Source organism: Triticum urartu, chromosome 3A (genome assembly GCF_056163025.1).
Source record: "Triticum urartu cultivar PI428250 chromosome 3A, HENAU_Tu73, whole genome shotgun sequence".
Classification (NCBI taxonomy): Eukaryota; Viridiplantae; Streptophyta; class Magnoliopsida; order Poales; family Poaceae; genus Triticum; species Triticum urartu.
Window position 1 is genome coordinate 276,423,235 of NC_141875.1, and position 15,770 is coordinate 276,439,004.

Here is a 15,770-nt window from a genome sequence, read left to right on the forward strand (position 1 = left end):
CAGTTCAGGGGTGGTCTCAGAGAAGATATTCAGCTAGCTCTTGTTCTCTTTGAGCCCTTGAGGTACGATGAGTTCTACAACATGGCACTGAAACAAGAGGCTGCTCAGTTGAAGTGTGATGCTTCCAAGAAGCGAGCCAGAGATGTTACTCCTTCTTCCTCTACTCAAGTGGCCAAGCAGCAGAAGTACTGTCTTCCTCCTCCTCCGTTCCGTCAGCCGTATCAGCAGAAGAGCAAAGGTGGCAGTGGTTCTTCCCACCCACCCAACCCTGGCTTTCAGAACAAGACTTCGTCTCAAGCTCCAAGATCGAGTGCTCCGTATTACCGTCCGCTTTCAGAGGTCACGTGCAACAAGTGCCAACAGAAGGGTCACTATGCCAACAAGTGTTTCAATCAGAGGCGTCTTCCTCCTCCTCCTCCTGTCAGATCGGCAAGTACAGCTGTGGTCAAGCATAACCCCAAGCACGCCAAGGTCAACTTGATGAATGCAGCTCAGGCAGAGGATTCATCAGATGTGATCATGGGTAACCTTCCTGTTAATGATATTCCTGCAAGAGTTCTTTTTGACACTGGTGCATCGCATTGTTTCATGTCAAAGCCATTTTTTACCAAGCATGAGTTCGTTTCTTCTCATTTGGGTAAACAAATGGATATCATTTCTCCTGGCAAACGTTTAAGTGCAAGTCTGGAGGTGCCAGATGTTACTATCACCTTGGGTGACTACAAGTTCCTTTCTTCCCCAATGATTCTTGGTAACTCGGATATTGATCTTATTCTCGGAATGGATTGGCTTTCTAAGCACAAGGCTCAGCTTGATTGTGCAGCCAGGCAGATTCAATTGACTCATTCGTCTGAGGATGTAATTGTCTTTGCCGCTCGTGATGATACCATTCGTCTGTTTTCTCTCAATGAGAAGGGTGAATTGGATGCCATCTCTCAAATTCCAGTTGTTTGCGAATATCAAGACGTCTTTCCAGAAGAGCTTCCAGGAATGCCTCCGCAGCGGCCAGTCGAATTCGTTATTGATCTTGAGCCTGGCACGGAACCTGTGTGCAAGCGTCCTTACAAGCTCGGACCTGAAGAGTTGAAGGAGCTGAAGAAGCAACTCAATATTCAAGAGAAAATGGGTCTCATTCGGCCTAGTTCTTCTCCGTGGGGTTGTGGTGTTCTTTTTGTGAAGAAGAAGGATGGAACGGACCGACTTTGTGTTGATTACCGTCCATTGAACAAGAAGACCATCAAGAACAAATATCCACTTCCAAACATCAACGAGCTGTTCGAACAACTCAAAGGTGCTCGATTATTCTCCAAGCTTGATCTCCGTATGGGTTATCATCAGATTCGAATCCGTGAGCAAGATATTCCCAAGACGGCTTTCAGGACAAGCTTTGGTTCATATGAGTACACTGTCATGTCTTTTGGCCTCGTCAACGCTCCTCCAACGTTCTCTCGCATGATGAACTTCATCTTCAATGCCTACACCAATGACTTCGTTTTGGTCTATCTCGACAACATTCTGGTTTTCTCCAAGAACAAGGAAGATCATGCCAAGCATTTGCGTTTGGTTCTCGATAAGCTCAGGGAACACAAGTTCTACGCCAAGTTCTCCAAGTGTGAATTTTGGCTCGATGAGGTTCTTTATCTTGGTCATATCATCTCTGCCAAGGACATTGCCGTAAATCCTGAGAAGGTGTCTGCAATTGTGAATTGGGAACCTCCTCAGAATGTGAAGCAACTCCATAGCTTCCTCGGTCTCGCAAGCTATTGCCGAAGATTTGTTGAAAACTTTTCTTAGATCGCGAAGCCTCTCTCAAATCTTCTCCAGAAGCACGTCAAGTACGTTTGGTCTCCGGAGTGTGACATTGCTTTCAACACTTTGAAAGAGAAATTGATCACTGCTCCAGTTCTGACTCCGCCTGATGAATCCAAGCCGTACGAGGTCTTTTGTGATGCCTCTCTCCAAGGTATTGGCGCAGTGTTGATGCAAGAGAAGAAAGTTGTTGCTTATACATCTCGCCAGTTGAAGCCTAATGAGAAGAACTACCCCACTCATGATCTCGAGTTGGCGGCAGTTGTGCATGCTCTTTTGACTTGGAGACATCTTCTATTGGGAAGAAAAGTGGACATTTCCACTGATCACAAGAGTCTCAAGTACATCTTCACTCAGCCTAATCTCAACCTCAGGCAAACTCGATGGGTCGAAATGATTCAAGAGTATAATCCGAGTATCGAGTATACCCTAGGCAAGGCCAATGTGATTGCTGACGCATTGAGCAGAAAGGCCTACTGCAACAGTCTGATTCTCAAGCCTTATCAACCCAATCTTTGTGAAGCTTTCCGCAAACTTAATCTGCAAGTTGTTCCTCAAGGTTTCCTTGCCAACCTTCAAGTCTCTCCTACCTTGGAAGATCAGATTCGCCAAGCCCAGCTTCTTGATGCTATGGTGAATAAGGTGAAGATTGGGATTGCCAAGAGTCAACCCAAGTACAAGTGCTACCGCCTTGATGACAAGGACCCTCTCTTCTTCGAGGATCGTATTGTCGTACCCAAAGGTGACCTCCGTAAAGTGATCATGAACGAGGCTCACAATTCTCTCCTCTCCATCCACCCTGGGAGCACGAAGATGTATCAGGACCTCAAGCAAGCTTTTTGGTGGACTCGAATGAAGCGCGAGATTGCTCAATTTGTGAATGAATGTGATGTCTGCAGAAGAGTGAAGGCAGAACACCAAAGGCCAGCTGGTCTCCTCCAACCTCTTGCCATTCCAGAATGGAAGTTTGACAACATTGAAATGGACTTCGTGACTGGGTTTCCAAAGTCCAAGCGTGGCAATGATGCTATATTCGTTGTCATCGATAAACTCACCAAAGTGGCTCATTTTCTGCCTATCAAAGAGTCGATCACTGCAGCTCAATTGGCGGAACTCTATACCTCTTGTATTGTCTCTCTGCACGGTATTGTACAAGTGATCTCTTCAGACCGTGGCAGCATCTTTACCTCGAAGTTTTGGGATTCTTTTCAGAAGGCCATGGGCACCAACATCCGCTTTAGCACAACTTTCCATCCTCAAACTAGCGGTCAAGTCGAGCATGTCAACCAGATTCTTGAAGATATGCTCAGGGCTTGTGTGATCTCCTTCGGCATGAAGTGGGAGGATTGTCTTCCTTATGCTGAATTCTCCTACAACAACAGTTTTCAAGCAAGTTCGGGCAAGGCCCCATTTGAAATTCTGTATGGCAGGAAGTGCCGTACCCGTCTCAACTGGTCTGAAACAGGTGAATGTCAGCTTTTGGGTAATGACTTAATCACAGAGGCAGAAGAAATGTGCAAAGTCATTCGAGATAACCTCAAAGCAGCCCAATCCCGTCAGAAGAGCTACTATAATAGTAAGCACCGTGATTTGGCTTTCGAAATCGGAGATCATGTTTACCTCCGCGTCTCTCCTATGAAAGATACTCGTCGCTTCGGTATCAAAGGGAAGCTTGCCCCCAGATACGTGGGACCTTTCAAGATTGTCAGCAAGAGAAGCTTCCTTCAAACTTTGCAAATGTTCATGATGTGTTCCATGTCTCTCAGCTTCGAAAGTGCTTCAAGACTCCTGACCGCACCATCAACTTCGAGGACATTGAGCTCCAAGAAGATCTCTCTTATCGTGAGCACCCAGTTGCTATTCTTGAAGAGACTGAACGCAAGACTCGCAACAAGTCAATCAAATTTCTCAAAGTCAAGTGGTCACATCATTCCGACCGTGAAGCTACCTGGGAACGCGAGGATCACCTCCGTTCTAAGTACCCGGTGTTCTTTCAGTCCTAGATCTCGGGACGAGATCCTTTTGTAGTGGTGGAGTGTTGTAACACCCCGGATGTAACTTCCCAATTTGTACTCCGACTCTTGCCGTTTCCGGCGTTAAGTTATTTTATTTTCTCGGGTTCGGTCTTTGTCTCCGTGTGTTGTTGTCGTTGTCATGCATCCCATATCATGTCATCATGTGCATTGCATTTGCATACGTGTTCGTCTCATGCATTCGAGCATTTTCCCCGTTGTCCGTTTTGAATTCCGGCGCTTCGTTCTCCTCCGGTGGTCATTTCTAGCTTTCTTTCGTGTGTGGGAATTAAACATTTCCGGATTGGACCGAGACTTGCCAAGCGGCCTTGGTTTACTACCGGTAGACCGTCTGTCAAGTTTCGTATCATTTGGACTTCGTTTGATACTCCAACGGTTAACCGAGGGACCGAAAAGGCCTCGTGTGTGTTGCAGCCCAACACCCCTCCAATTTGGCCCAAAACCCACCTCACTCTGCTCCATCATCTAGAGCATTCGATCACGATCGCGTGGCCGAAAACCGCACCTCATTTGGACTCTCCTAGCTCCCTCTATGCCTATAAATAGGTCCCCCTCGAAATATCCCATATCCCCTCTCCCCGAAACCCTAAAATCGCCCCCGCACCGGCCAGACACGTCCGAATCCGGCCGGACGCGTCCGCTCCGCTGCCCGCAGCCACTCCGAAGCCGCCACGTGGCACCCGCCACCTCGCCGCAGCCGCGGCCCGGGGAGCCCGGAGCCGGCCCCCGCGGCCCGAGCCGCCCGCGCCGCCTCCTTCCACGCCGCACCGCCACCTCCCTCGCCTCCGACGCCGCGCCGCCGCTTGCTCCGCCCCGCCGCCGCCTCCGCACCATCGCCGCCTAGCCGTCCGCCGCCGCCGTCCCGACCCCGCCGCCTCGCCGCCCCGAGCCGCCGCCGGAGCTCGCCGGCGTCGCCCCCAAGCTCCGGCCCGGCCCCTCCCTCTTCTCCGGCGACGAACTTCGGTGAGGGACCCGGCCGACCTCGTTTTGCATGCAGATCTGAGATCCGTGAACAGTAACCCTAGAGGTTGTTTTTTTCTAAGTCCCTGATATTTTCAGTCCAAGTGCTCACGTTCATGGCTCCGTAACTTTGCATGCGTAGCTCTGATTCATGCATATAGCATATCAAAATGTTCATCTCAGAGAGTACATCATTTCATTCCATTGCATCATTTTTATTTGAGTTCATATTGATGCCCGAAATGCTGTTAGAAGAGGGCTATTTGAGTTAATTGTCAGATCTGCTACTCCGTTTAGGTTTTTGTCATTTTTGCCATGATTAATGTGTGCATGCTATGCCCTGATGCTCTACATGTGTTTTGTTAAGGGTTTTATCATCTTTCTAGAGGTGCAACCCATATATTTTTGTGATATGTGTGGTGACTTGTGCAAGCTTGCAAAGTGGTGCACTTGCTAATTCTGTTTTCAGGGACTTAGCAATTCCACTAAGTCCTGGATCTGTTTATCTCATGATGCCATATGTTCTTGTTGTTTCCTAGTGATCCGTGCCTCTTTTGAGGATCATCAGTAAGGATGTTTTGTTAATCTTGTAGTGCTATATCCATCCATGTCTTTGTTTGCAATTATAGAGCACCCTAGCTTGAGTCAATCGAGCTCTACTTTTGCTACTTTGTGAATCTGGGCAGATTGTCAACTTGTTTGCAATTTTGCCGATGATGTTGTAGTTGATCCGTGCATGCTATGCTATTGTTCTTTCCATATCTAGCTTGAATTTTGTGCCTTCTTAATGGGTGTATGCTTGTCTTGCCATGACTTGCACCGTAGTGAGTGCATCGAGCTCGTAAACATGCTTACTTGAGTTATATTTCAGCATGTGTCAGATTTTCACAAAGTCTGAAAACTGATTATGTTTTTGCTATGTTCACATGCTTGCATTTATATTTTCTGGTCCCTTTTGGATCAAGGTCACTAAGGAACTTTTGTTAAGCTCTTTGAGTAGCTCCATGCCATGCTTTACTTTGCCATGATCAGGTCCTGTAGCATGTAGTTTTGTTGCTCTGAAGTGGGCTACCTGATCTGAAATTCCAGACAAGTGTTAATTTCACTAAGTCTGAGATATGTTTGTCATATGCATTTTTGCCATGCTTGTTTGAACCTGTTAATGGATGAATTGGCCGTAGCTCAGTGCTAGACTTTTGTTAAGCATCTTGTGTGCATCCCTGACATGTATTTTGTTGTCATGTTTGGTTGCTGTAGCATGTTCATCTCATTACATTTAGTTGACTACTTGCTGTAAATCGCAGACCGGTGTCATATTTGAATCGCTTGCCATTTCCAAACCGTAACTCCGATTCCGGCGTTCTTTATATCGTTTTCAAACAATTTCGTCTCATATTTCCAGTGGAACACTTGGATTTCCAAGTTGAGATCAGGTTCATGCATTTCCTGTCATATCTTGCATTTTGCATCCCGCATCGCATCCCGCATAGCATATCATCTTTGCATTGTGTTGTTTGAGTTTGCACGTGGTTGATTGTGCCCTTGTTGCTTGTTTTTCTTGTTTGGGTAGAGCCGGGAGACGAGTTCTCTAATGAGGAGCCCATTGAGTTTGCTTTCGAGGATCCAGTCAACTCTGATAACTGTGCAGGCAAGATGATCATACCCTCGAAATCACTACTATCTTTGCTATGCTAGTTTGCTCGCTCTTTTGCTATGCCATTGCTACGATGCCTACCACTTGCTTTCAAGCCTCCAAAATTGCCATGTCAAACCTCTAACCCACCATTGTCCTAGCAAACCGTTGATTGGCTATGTTACCGCTTTGCTCAGCCCCTCTTATAGCGTTGCTAGTTGCAGGTGAAGATTGAAGGCCGTTCCTTGTTGGAACATTTATTTACTTGTTGGGATATCATTATATTATCTTGTTATTTTAATGCATCTATATACTTGGTAAAGGGTGGAAGGCTCAGCCTCTCGCCTAGTGTTTTGTTCTACTCTTGCCGCCCTAGTTTCCGTCATGTCGGTGTTATGTTCCCGGATTTTGCGTTCCTTACACGGTTGGGTTATAATGGGAACCCCTTGATAGTTCACCTTGATTAAAGCTTTTCCAGCAATGCCCAACCTTAGTTTTACCATTCGCCACCTAGCCTTTTTCCCTTGGGTTACCGGAGCCCAAGGGTCATCTTATTTTAACCCCCCCAGGCCAGTGCTCCCTCTGAGTGTTGGTCCAAACCGGGCAGCCTGCGGGGCCACCTCGGGGAAACTCGAGGGTTGGTTTTACTCGTAGCTTGACCTATCTGAGTGTGCCCTGAGAACGAGATATGTGCAGCTCCTATCGGGATTTGTCGGCACATTCGGGCGGTGTTGCTGGTCTTGTTTTAACCTGTCGAAGTGTCTTGAGTAACCGAGATACCGAGTCTGATCGGAACGTCTTGGGAGGAGGTCTATTCCTTCGTTGACCGTGAGAGCTTGTCATGGGCTAAGTTGGGACTCCCCTGCAGGGATTGAACTTTCGAAAGCCGTGCCCGCGGTTATGGGCAGATGGGAATTTGTTAATGTCCGGTTGTAGATAACTTGAACCTTAACTTAACTAAAATGAATCAACCGAGTGTGTTACCGTGATGGCCTCTTCTCGGCGGAGTCCGGGAAGTGGACACGGTGTTGGAGTATTGTTTGCGCAGGTTGCTCTCTAGTTTCTCGCTCGTGCTTTGCCTCCTCTTCTCGCTCTATTTTGTGAATAAGTTAGCCACTATACTTGCTAGTCGCTTGCTGCAGCTCCACATATTTTTACCCTGTCATACCTTTAAGCTTAAATAGTCTTGATCGCGAGGGTGCGAGATTGCTGAGTCCCTGTGGCTCACAGATTACTATTACACCAGATGCAGGGCCTGATGATTCCACCCCAGGAGATGCGTATGAGCTCAAGTGGGAGTTCGACGAAGACTCTCAACGATACTATGTTTCCTTTCCCGATGATCAGTAGTGGTGCCCAATTGGGGGTGATTGGGACCGTGTCACATGTTGGGTTCTCTTTTATTTTGGCGCCGTAGTCGGGCCATGAGTGTTTGGATGATGTAATGTTATTTATGTACTTGATTGACGTGGCGAGTGTAAGCCAACTATGTTATCTCCCCTTTCATTATTATATTACATGGGACGTTGTAAAGATTGCCTAACTTGCGACATATGCCTTCAATGCGATTATGCCTCTAAGTCGTGCCCCGACACGTGGGAAATATAGTCGCATCGAGGGTGTTATAGGTTTGGTCTAACTAAACCTAGTAAATAAACCGGAAACAAACCGTGAAATAAAACCGGTCTAATAAAAAAACCTACCCATTTGCTAACTCTAATCTACACCGTAGGTTGCCGATCGAACGGTGGGTTGGGGTCCGGTGGCTTACCGTGGCGGTCGACGGCGAAGAGGGCTCAGGCGTTGGTGGCAGTGGTGTTCCGGTGGTCTGGGGCGGCGGTGGCGAGGTCGGGGTGATGCGGCGGAGCGAGGCGGAGGCGGTGGTGGAGTGGTTGGAGCTCGGGGACGGCGCGGACGTCGAGGCATGGCGAAAACAGAGCCCGGTGCTCTGCAGCTCCGGCGACGGGCGGTGATGCTCAAGGCGGCGGCTCCGGCGATCCCTGGACGGAGAGAGGTTGTCAGGGAGGTGCGCGCGGTTGAGGGGTTTCGGCTGACAAGATTTGAGGGCAGGGGGATGCTCACCGGAGTCGGAACAGACGGCGGACTGCGGCGGTCGACGGCGAGATCCAAAGGAGGAGGGCGTGAGCTGCGGTGTGTTTTGGGCTAGGGTTTTAGGGGGATTCGGAAGAGGAGGGTAGGGATATTTATAGGGCATCAACCTGGAGCAGGGGGGCGACTCGGGATCATGATCCCGTTGAATTCGGACGCGGCGGCAGCGTCGAACGCGCTCTGGCGCGACATAGCGTGGCGAGGGGGAAAGAGATGAGGTGGGGCCAGCGCGTCGGTGAGAGAGGGAGAGGGGGTTCGGTCGGGCGTTGAGGTAGGCCGGCTCGGGCGTTGGTGGGTTGCGGCTCGGGTGTGGGCTGGGCCGGTTGGCCTGGCTCGCGCCTGGGTCTTTCCCCTTTTTTTTGAATAGGACAGAGAGAAGAAACTAAACTAAGAGAAAATTATACTATTTTTATATAGGACATATATATATATATCAAAATTCTTAGGGAAATTAATCCTACAATGTGGACATTTTTCTAGAGGCAAAACAGAAACTAAAAAAACATTTTCTGCAAACTCCAAATAAAATTCCAATTTGAATTGAAACCTTTTGGTAATATTTTCTTCTGACATTTTTGGAGTGTCATGTTAGCCCCTCTCATACTTTTTCTCAAGTATTTGTCAGGGATATTGAGGTAGATTTTCAAATGCCAAGTTGAATCCAAATTCAACCAAAACTCAAAAGCCTCTGAAAATTTCCAAATGTCACTCAAATCAAACAAAATGCATAGATGCTTACCTAATAATTGTAAAACATTTGAAATTGAAAATTTGGGATGTTACAAACCTACCCACCTTAAGATGAATCTCGCCCTCGAGATTCGGGTTGGTTAGCAAATAGGCGCGGGTGGTCTTAGCGGAGATCTTCTTCTCGCTCCCAGGTGGCTTCCTCCTCGGAGTGGTGGATCCATAGAACCTTGCAAAATTTGATGATCTTGCTGCTGGTAACTCTGTTCGCAGTCTCAAGAATTCTGATGGGTTTCTCCTCATAATTCAGATCACTTTCCAGCTGTATGGCCTCTAGGGACACTGTGTCTCTCAAAGGAACATCAGCCATCTCGGCATGCCATTTCTTTAGCTGGGATACGTGAAAGACATCGTGAACTCCTGACAATCCTTCTGGCAATTCCAGCTTATACGCAACTTCTCCTCTGCGTTCAGGGATTTTGTAGGGGCTAATGAACCTGGGTGCTAATTTTCCTTTAACACCAAATCTCTTGATTCCACGAAGTGGGGACACACGAAGATATGCTCGATCTCCAACTTCATACATTATCTCCTTACGTTTACTGTCGGCATAACTCTTTTGTCTCGACTGGGCTATCTTGAGTCTATCTTGAATCAGCTTGACTTTCTCTTCGGAGTCTCTGATAAGATCGGGACCAAAAAGTTTTCGGTCTCCGACACCATCCCACAACAATGGGGTTCTGCACCTCCTTCCATATAGAGCTTCGAAAGGGGCCATCTTCAGACTGGTCTGATAGTTGTTGTTGTACAAGAACCCTGCGTACGGCAAATTGTCATCCCAGTTAGACCCATAGTCTAGCGCACAGGCTCTCAACATGTCCTCCAGAATCTGGTTGACTCTTTCGGTCTGTCCATCTGTCTGCGGATGAAAAGTTGTACTGAACTCCAGCCTCGTACCCAAGGTTTCATGCAACTGATTCCAAAACTTTGAGGTAAATTGTTTTCCTCTATCTGACACAATAGTCCTCGGAACTCCATGCAGACATACGATCCTGGTCATGTATATCTTGGCTAACTTAGCACTAGTATATGTGGTCTTCACGGGAATGAAATGAGCTACCTTGGTCAAGCGATCAACCACTACCCAGATAGAATCATAACCTGAACGGGTCCTGGGTAATCCTATGATAAAATCCATTCCAAGTTTTTCCTATTTCCACCCGGGAATCGGCAGTGGTTGAAGTAACCCTGCCGGCTTCTGATGTTCCGCCTTTACTCGCTGACAAACATCACATACTGCTACGTACTCGGCAATATCCTTCTTCATACCTGTCCACCAGAAACTTTCCTTCAAGTCCAGATACATCTTGGTGTTGCCTGGGTGAATCAAGTACGGTGAGTCATGGGCCTCCTGAAGAATTAACTTTCCGACCTCTGGGTCATTAGGCACATAGATACGATCCTCAAACCATAAAGTTCCGTGTTCATCCTCATGGAAACCTTTAGCCTTTCCATTACTCATCTTTTCCTTTATCTCTGCAATTTCCTTGTCCGTCTTCTGTGCTTCACGGATATTTTCGGTCAGAGTGGACTGAATATCCAAGGTGGCGACAAATCCTCTTGGTACTATTTCCAATCGGAGATCTCTGAGATCGTCGACTAAATTCTGAGGTAATCCTCCAGCTATGAGGGTGTTCACATGGCTTTTACGGCTCAAGGCATCTGCTACAACATTTTCTTTCCCTGGGTGATAATGCAATCTCATATCATAGTCCTTGATCAATTGAAGCCATCTCCTTTGTCTGAGGTTCAACTCCTTCTGCGTGAAAATGTACTTCAAGCTCTTATGATCCGTGTAAATATCACAACTATTTCCGACAAGGAAATGTCTCCACGTCTTGAGTGCGTGCACTACGGCTGCTAACTCCAAATCGTGTGTGGCATAATTCATCTCATGAGGTCGTAGCTGTCTGGAGGTATAAGCTACAACTTTTCCTTCCTGCATGAGCACTCCTCCGAGCCCTTGACGAGAAGCGTCACAATACACCTGATAATCCTTGTGTATGTCCGGCAAAATGAGTACTGGGTCTGTAACCAGACGTTTCTTCAACTCCTGAAAACTGGCTTCACAATCCTCGGTCCAAATGTACTTTGTTTCCTTTTTCAATAGCTCGGTCATGGGTTTAGCAATCTTGGAGAAATTCTCAATAAACCTCTGATAATATCCTGCAAGTCTGAGAAAACTGCGGATCTCCTTGACTGAGGTGGGGGATTGCCAGTTGGTGACTGATTCAACCTTGGTGGGGTCGACCGCTATTCCTTCTCCTGAAATAACATGTCCGAGGAATCCGACTTCCTTCAACCAAAATTCACATTTGCTGAACTTGGCATATAACTGATGTTCTCGGAGTTTCTCCAGGACTAGACGCAGATGTTCCTTGTGCTCTTCCTCGCTCTTGGAGAAAACCAATATGTCATCGATGAACACCACGACAAACTTGTCCAGATATTCCATAAATACCTTGTTCATCATGCTCATGAAATACGCAGGGGCATTAGTCAATCCGAATGACATGACGGTATACTCATATAAACCATACCTGGTGGTGAAGGCTGTTTTGGGTATATCCTGTTCACGAATCTTCAGCTGATGATACCCTAATCGAAGATCGATGAAAATACTTTGGGTCCGACTAGCTGATCAAATAAATCATTAATCATCGGTAGAGGGTACTTATTCTTGATGGTCACGTCATTCAATGAACGATAATCTACAACCATTCTTAGGGTTCCATCCTTCTTCTCTACCAAAAGAACTGGGGCTCCCCAAGGTGACGAACTTGGGCGAATATATCCTTTCTCCAATAATTCCTTGATCTGCTGCTTGATCTCTTCCAAATCATTCGGGGGCATCCGATAAGGTCTCTTGGATATTGGGGCTGTGCCAGGTAATAACTCGATCAAAAATTCTATTTCTCTATCCGGTGGCATTCCTGGTAATTCCTCCGGAAATACATCCGGAAAATCTTGTACTATAGGCACTTCCTCTTGAACCACTCCCGTGAGGTAATTCACCCGCTTCTTTATTGGTGTGTGTCTGGATACATACTTGATCCTCTTCTGCTCCGGGGTGGTGAGCAAAATCATCTTGCGGGCACAGTCGATGTTCCCTTCAAACTTCGTCAACCAGTCCATGCCTAGGATCACGTCCAATCCCTGGGATTCTAAGACTATGAGGTCTACGGGAAAATCATGATTTCTGATGTTGAGGGTTGAATGACAGCCTAAGCCTGCCATCATTCCTCCTCTTGGAGAAGTGACTTGGATCGGGGTTCTAAGGGTTATAGTGGGCAACCCATACTTTTCCATAACTACCCTTGATATGAATGAATGCGTTGCACCGAAATCAAAGAGTACCAATACTGGACATGAATTTAATAAAAACTTACCAACCATAGTGTCTGGCTGATCATAGACGTCCTCCACGTCAATGTGATTCACCTGAGCACGAGGAAAAGGGTTGGGCTTCTTTGCTAAGCTCCCATTGCCGTTGTTGTTTCCATTCCTCTGCTTGGCATCCGGACAATCAGTGGCATAGTGTCCTGTCTTCTGGCACTTGAAATAGGTGATATGACTCAGATCCTTCTGAGTCGGAGCAGGATGATGCTGGTTGCCGTTGCCTCCATTGCCTGACTTGGGGTTGTTGTCGTGGTTGCGATTGTTCCCATTCCCTCCTTGGTTATGTCCTCCATGATTGTGTCCTCCATGGGTGTGATGTTTATGTCCTTCCGAGTATGGGGCATAGCGGGGCTTCTGCTGAGCTCCGGAGTTGTACTTTCCCTGGCCATATTTCCGCTTGCGGCTTTCAATCTGCTGCTGCTTGCCTTCAAGTATAGTGGCCTTGTCTACCAGCTCCTGGTAGTTATTGAAGGTAGCCACCATTAGCTGCATTCCCAGCTCGTCATTGAGTGCCTCAAGAAACTTCTCCTGTTTTGCGGCATCTGTGGCCACGTCATCTGGGGCATATCGAGATAATTTGTTGAACTCATCCACATACTGCCCCACAGTACAGTTCCCCTGGCGTAAGTTGCGGAACTCACGCTTCTTCAGACTCATGGCTCCAGCTGAGACATGCGCGGTGCGGAAAGCCCACTGGAACTGATCCCATGTCATGGTGGCGACCGGATAAGTGGTGGTGTAGTTTTCCCACCCAGAGGCTGCAGGTCCATTCAGTTGATGTGCGGCAAACGCACCTTCTCAGCATCTGTGCATCCAGCAGTTGTTAGATCCCTTCTGATCTTGCGGAGCCAATCAGCAGCTACAGTCGGCTCGGTGCTACTAGCGAACACCGGCGGATTCAGCCTTAGGAACCGGGTCAGGTTATCGACAGGGGGTGGTGGTGGATTGTTGCCGTTGTTGCCTTGGTTTTGATGAGCATTTGCATTAAGGCATTCTGCTGTTGAATCAGCTGGGTGAGCTCCGGCGGGAAAGTGAAACCGGGGTCACATCTCGGAGGCATCTGGTGTTATGGAGTGGATGAGAAATTAGAATAGAACAAGGGTCTAATGAGAAATAGCACTACCCAAATGAATGCACAAACACAATCACACCAATCATTTATTCATTCATCTCAAGCAAGGTTCAAACTTGGATTACAAGATCTCACGACTAATCGAAAATAACGGCCTAACTGATCGACAAAAATAAAATAACATGGCTGTCGACTAAATGTCTTCATCAATTATCCCTGCGTCCTCTGGTGCGTCGTCCTCTGGTGCGGCGCCTCCTCTTGCGGCTTCCTTCGGTGGAGATCTCTTCATAATCCTGGTCATTGCTCACGAGAGGTCCATCATCTCCACTCGGGAAAAGGTCTTCTCCCAGATCCATCTTCTCCTCCAGTGTGGCAATATATTTCTTCTGGTCCTCGAGTCTTTCCATAAAATCCTTGACTTCATCCTCATGCTCATAGTGGGCTTCACGTGCTGCATCCTCTAGTTCAATTTCATGAAGATGCAACTTTTGGACCATCTTCAAGCTCCTGCGCATCTGAATCTCTAGAGCCCTGATGTGAGCCTCCAAGTCTTGGACATATGAGCGAACGGAGTCATCATCTATGGTGCGGATAACCTCTCCATCTGCAGTCCTGCGAGAAATCATGGTGTGGTCTGATCCAACACGCTCGGTCCTGTATTCCTCCTGGATGCGTCCAAGTGCACTATGAACTGCTATGTCTCTCCCGAGTATCCAAGTGGGAGCAGTGAACTTGAAGTCAACGGGCGCTGAGAGACTTCCGAAAGTTCTCCCTGGTATGTGCACCTTAATCCTATAACAACGGTCTTCTGGAAATGCCATGATAGGGGTCCCGGTGATAGACGACAGAGAAATCTTCAATTCCTTGGTGATCTGGACCAGCCTCCTGCCGAAAAGCATTGTCTCATCGGCTGGCAAAACTCCGGGAGTAGAACTGGGATGAACTTGACGGCCATCTAGAATGTTGAAATCGGAGAGAAGTCAGAAATGAACAGGGGAGTATTACGGAATGATAAGGACATAAAATAAAATAGTTTCTTCCTATGGCTTTCCGATCCTAGGCGTTACGTACTACGGTCAGCGTGTGCTCTGATACCATCTCTGTAACGACCCGACCCAAAATCGGTCTAGTGTCTGTGTAGCTGTACCATCCCAAGATCATGCTGGCACACACAGTACATTGATGAAAAAAATTCAAAGTTCAATCACACCTGAATTTATTACACGGTTCTCATACCGAGTCTTTATTACATCATAATAAATCCAGAAGAAGGCCAACTCGTGAGAAATAAACTAAATAAGTTGCGGAAGCGTAGACGAATAGCGAGTCCATCCGACTCCATAGGGCAATCGCCAAGCGTAGATCGTAGCCTCACTCCTGGTCGGAAAACTCCTCTGCAACATGAGACGTTGCAGCTGTGTAGGTCAGCATTTAGAATATGCCGGCAAGTCATAGAGAGAACAACAATCATAAAACTAACACTATATGCAATTTGGCTGTGGGGCTCTAAGTTTTATGTTTTTGCAAAAAAGCCAGTTTTTCCCTACAGCAAAGGACTTGCTTACAATTACTACAAAATGTTGGTAGTTATTGAGATGGTTCCGCCAACCAATGTCTCATTCCCAATTATTAATTTAACCCCTCAATTAATTTATTTGTTCGGTGTTGAGATTTCCGAAATACTCCAGTTTCCAGAGGCTCATTTGTCCGTAACCGGGGACACGGCTAATCGATTAGGTTGTTACTCTGCAGAGTCTTGTGCACTTTACCCACAAGAATCGTTCCCTCCTTTATGTCCTCGCACTGCCTGGTGTTTGAAGATGGGATGAACGAAACAGGGTCTTCCGTAGAGTTTCTCTGAGCACTGCCGGTACCCATCCATGCCCTACCGTTCTTCTACATCTGCTGGCACCGTCTGTCCAGAGTCACGCCTAAGGTCAACCCTGTTAGGGAACGTTGCAGAAAACAAAAATTTTCTTACGGTTTCACCAAGATCCATCTATGAGTT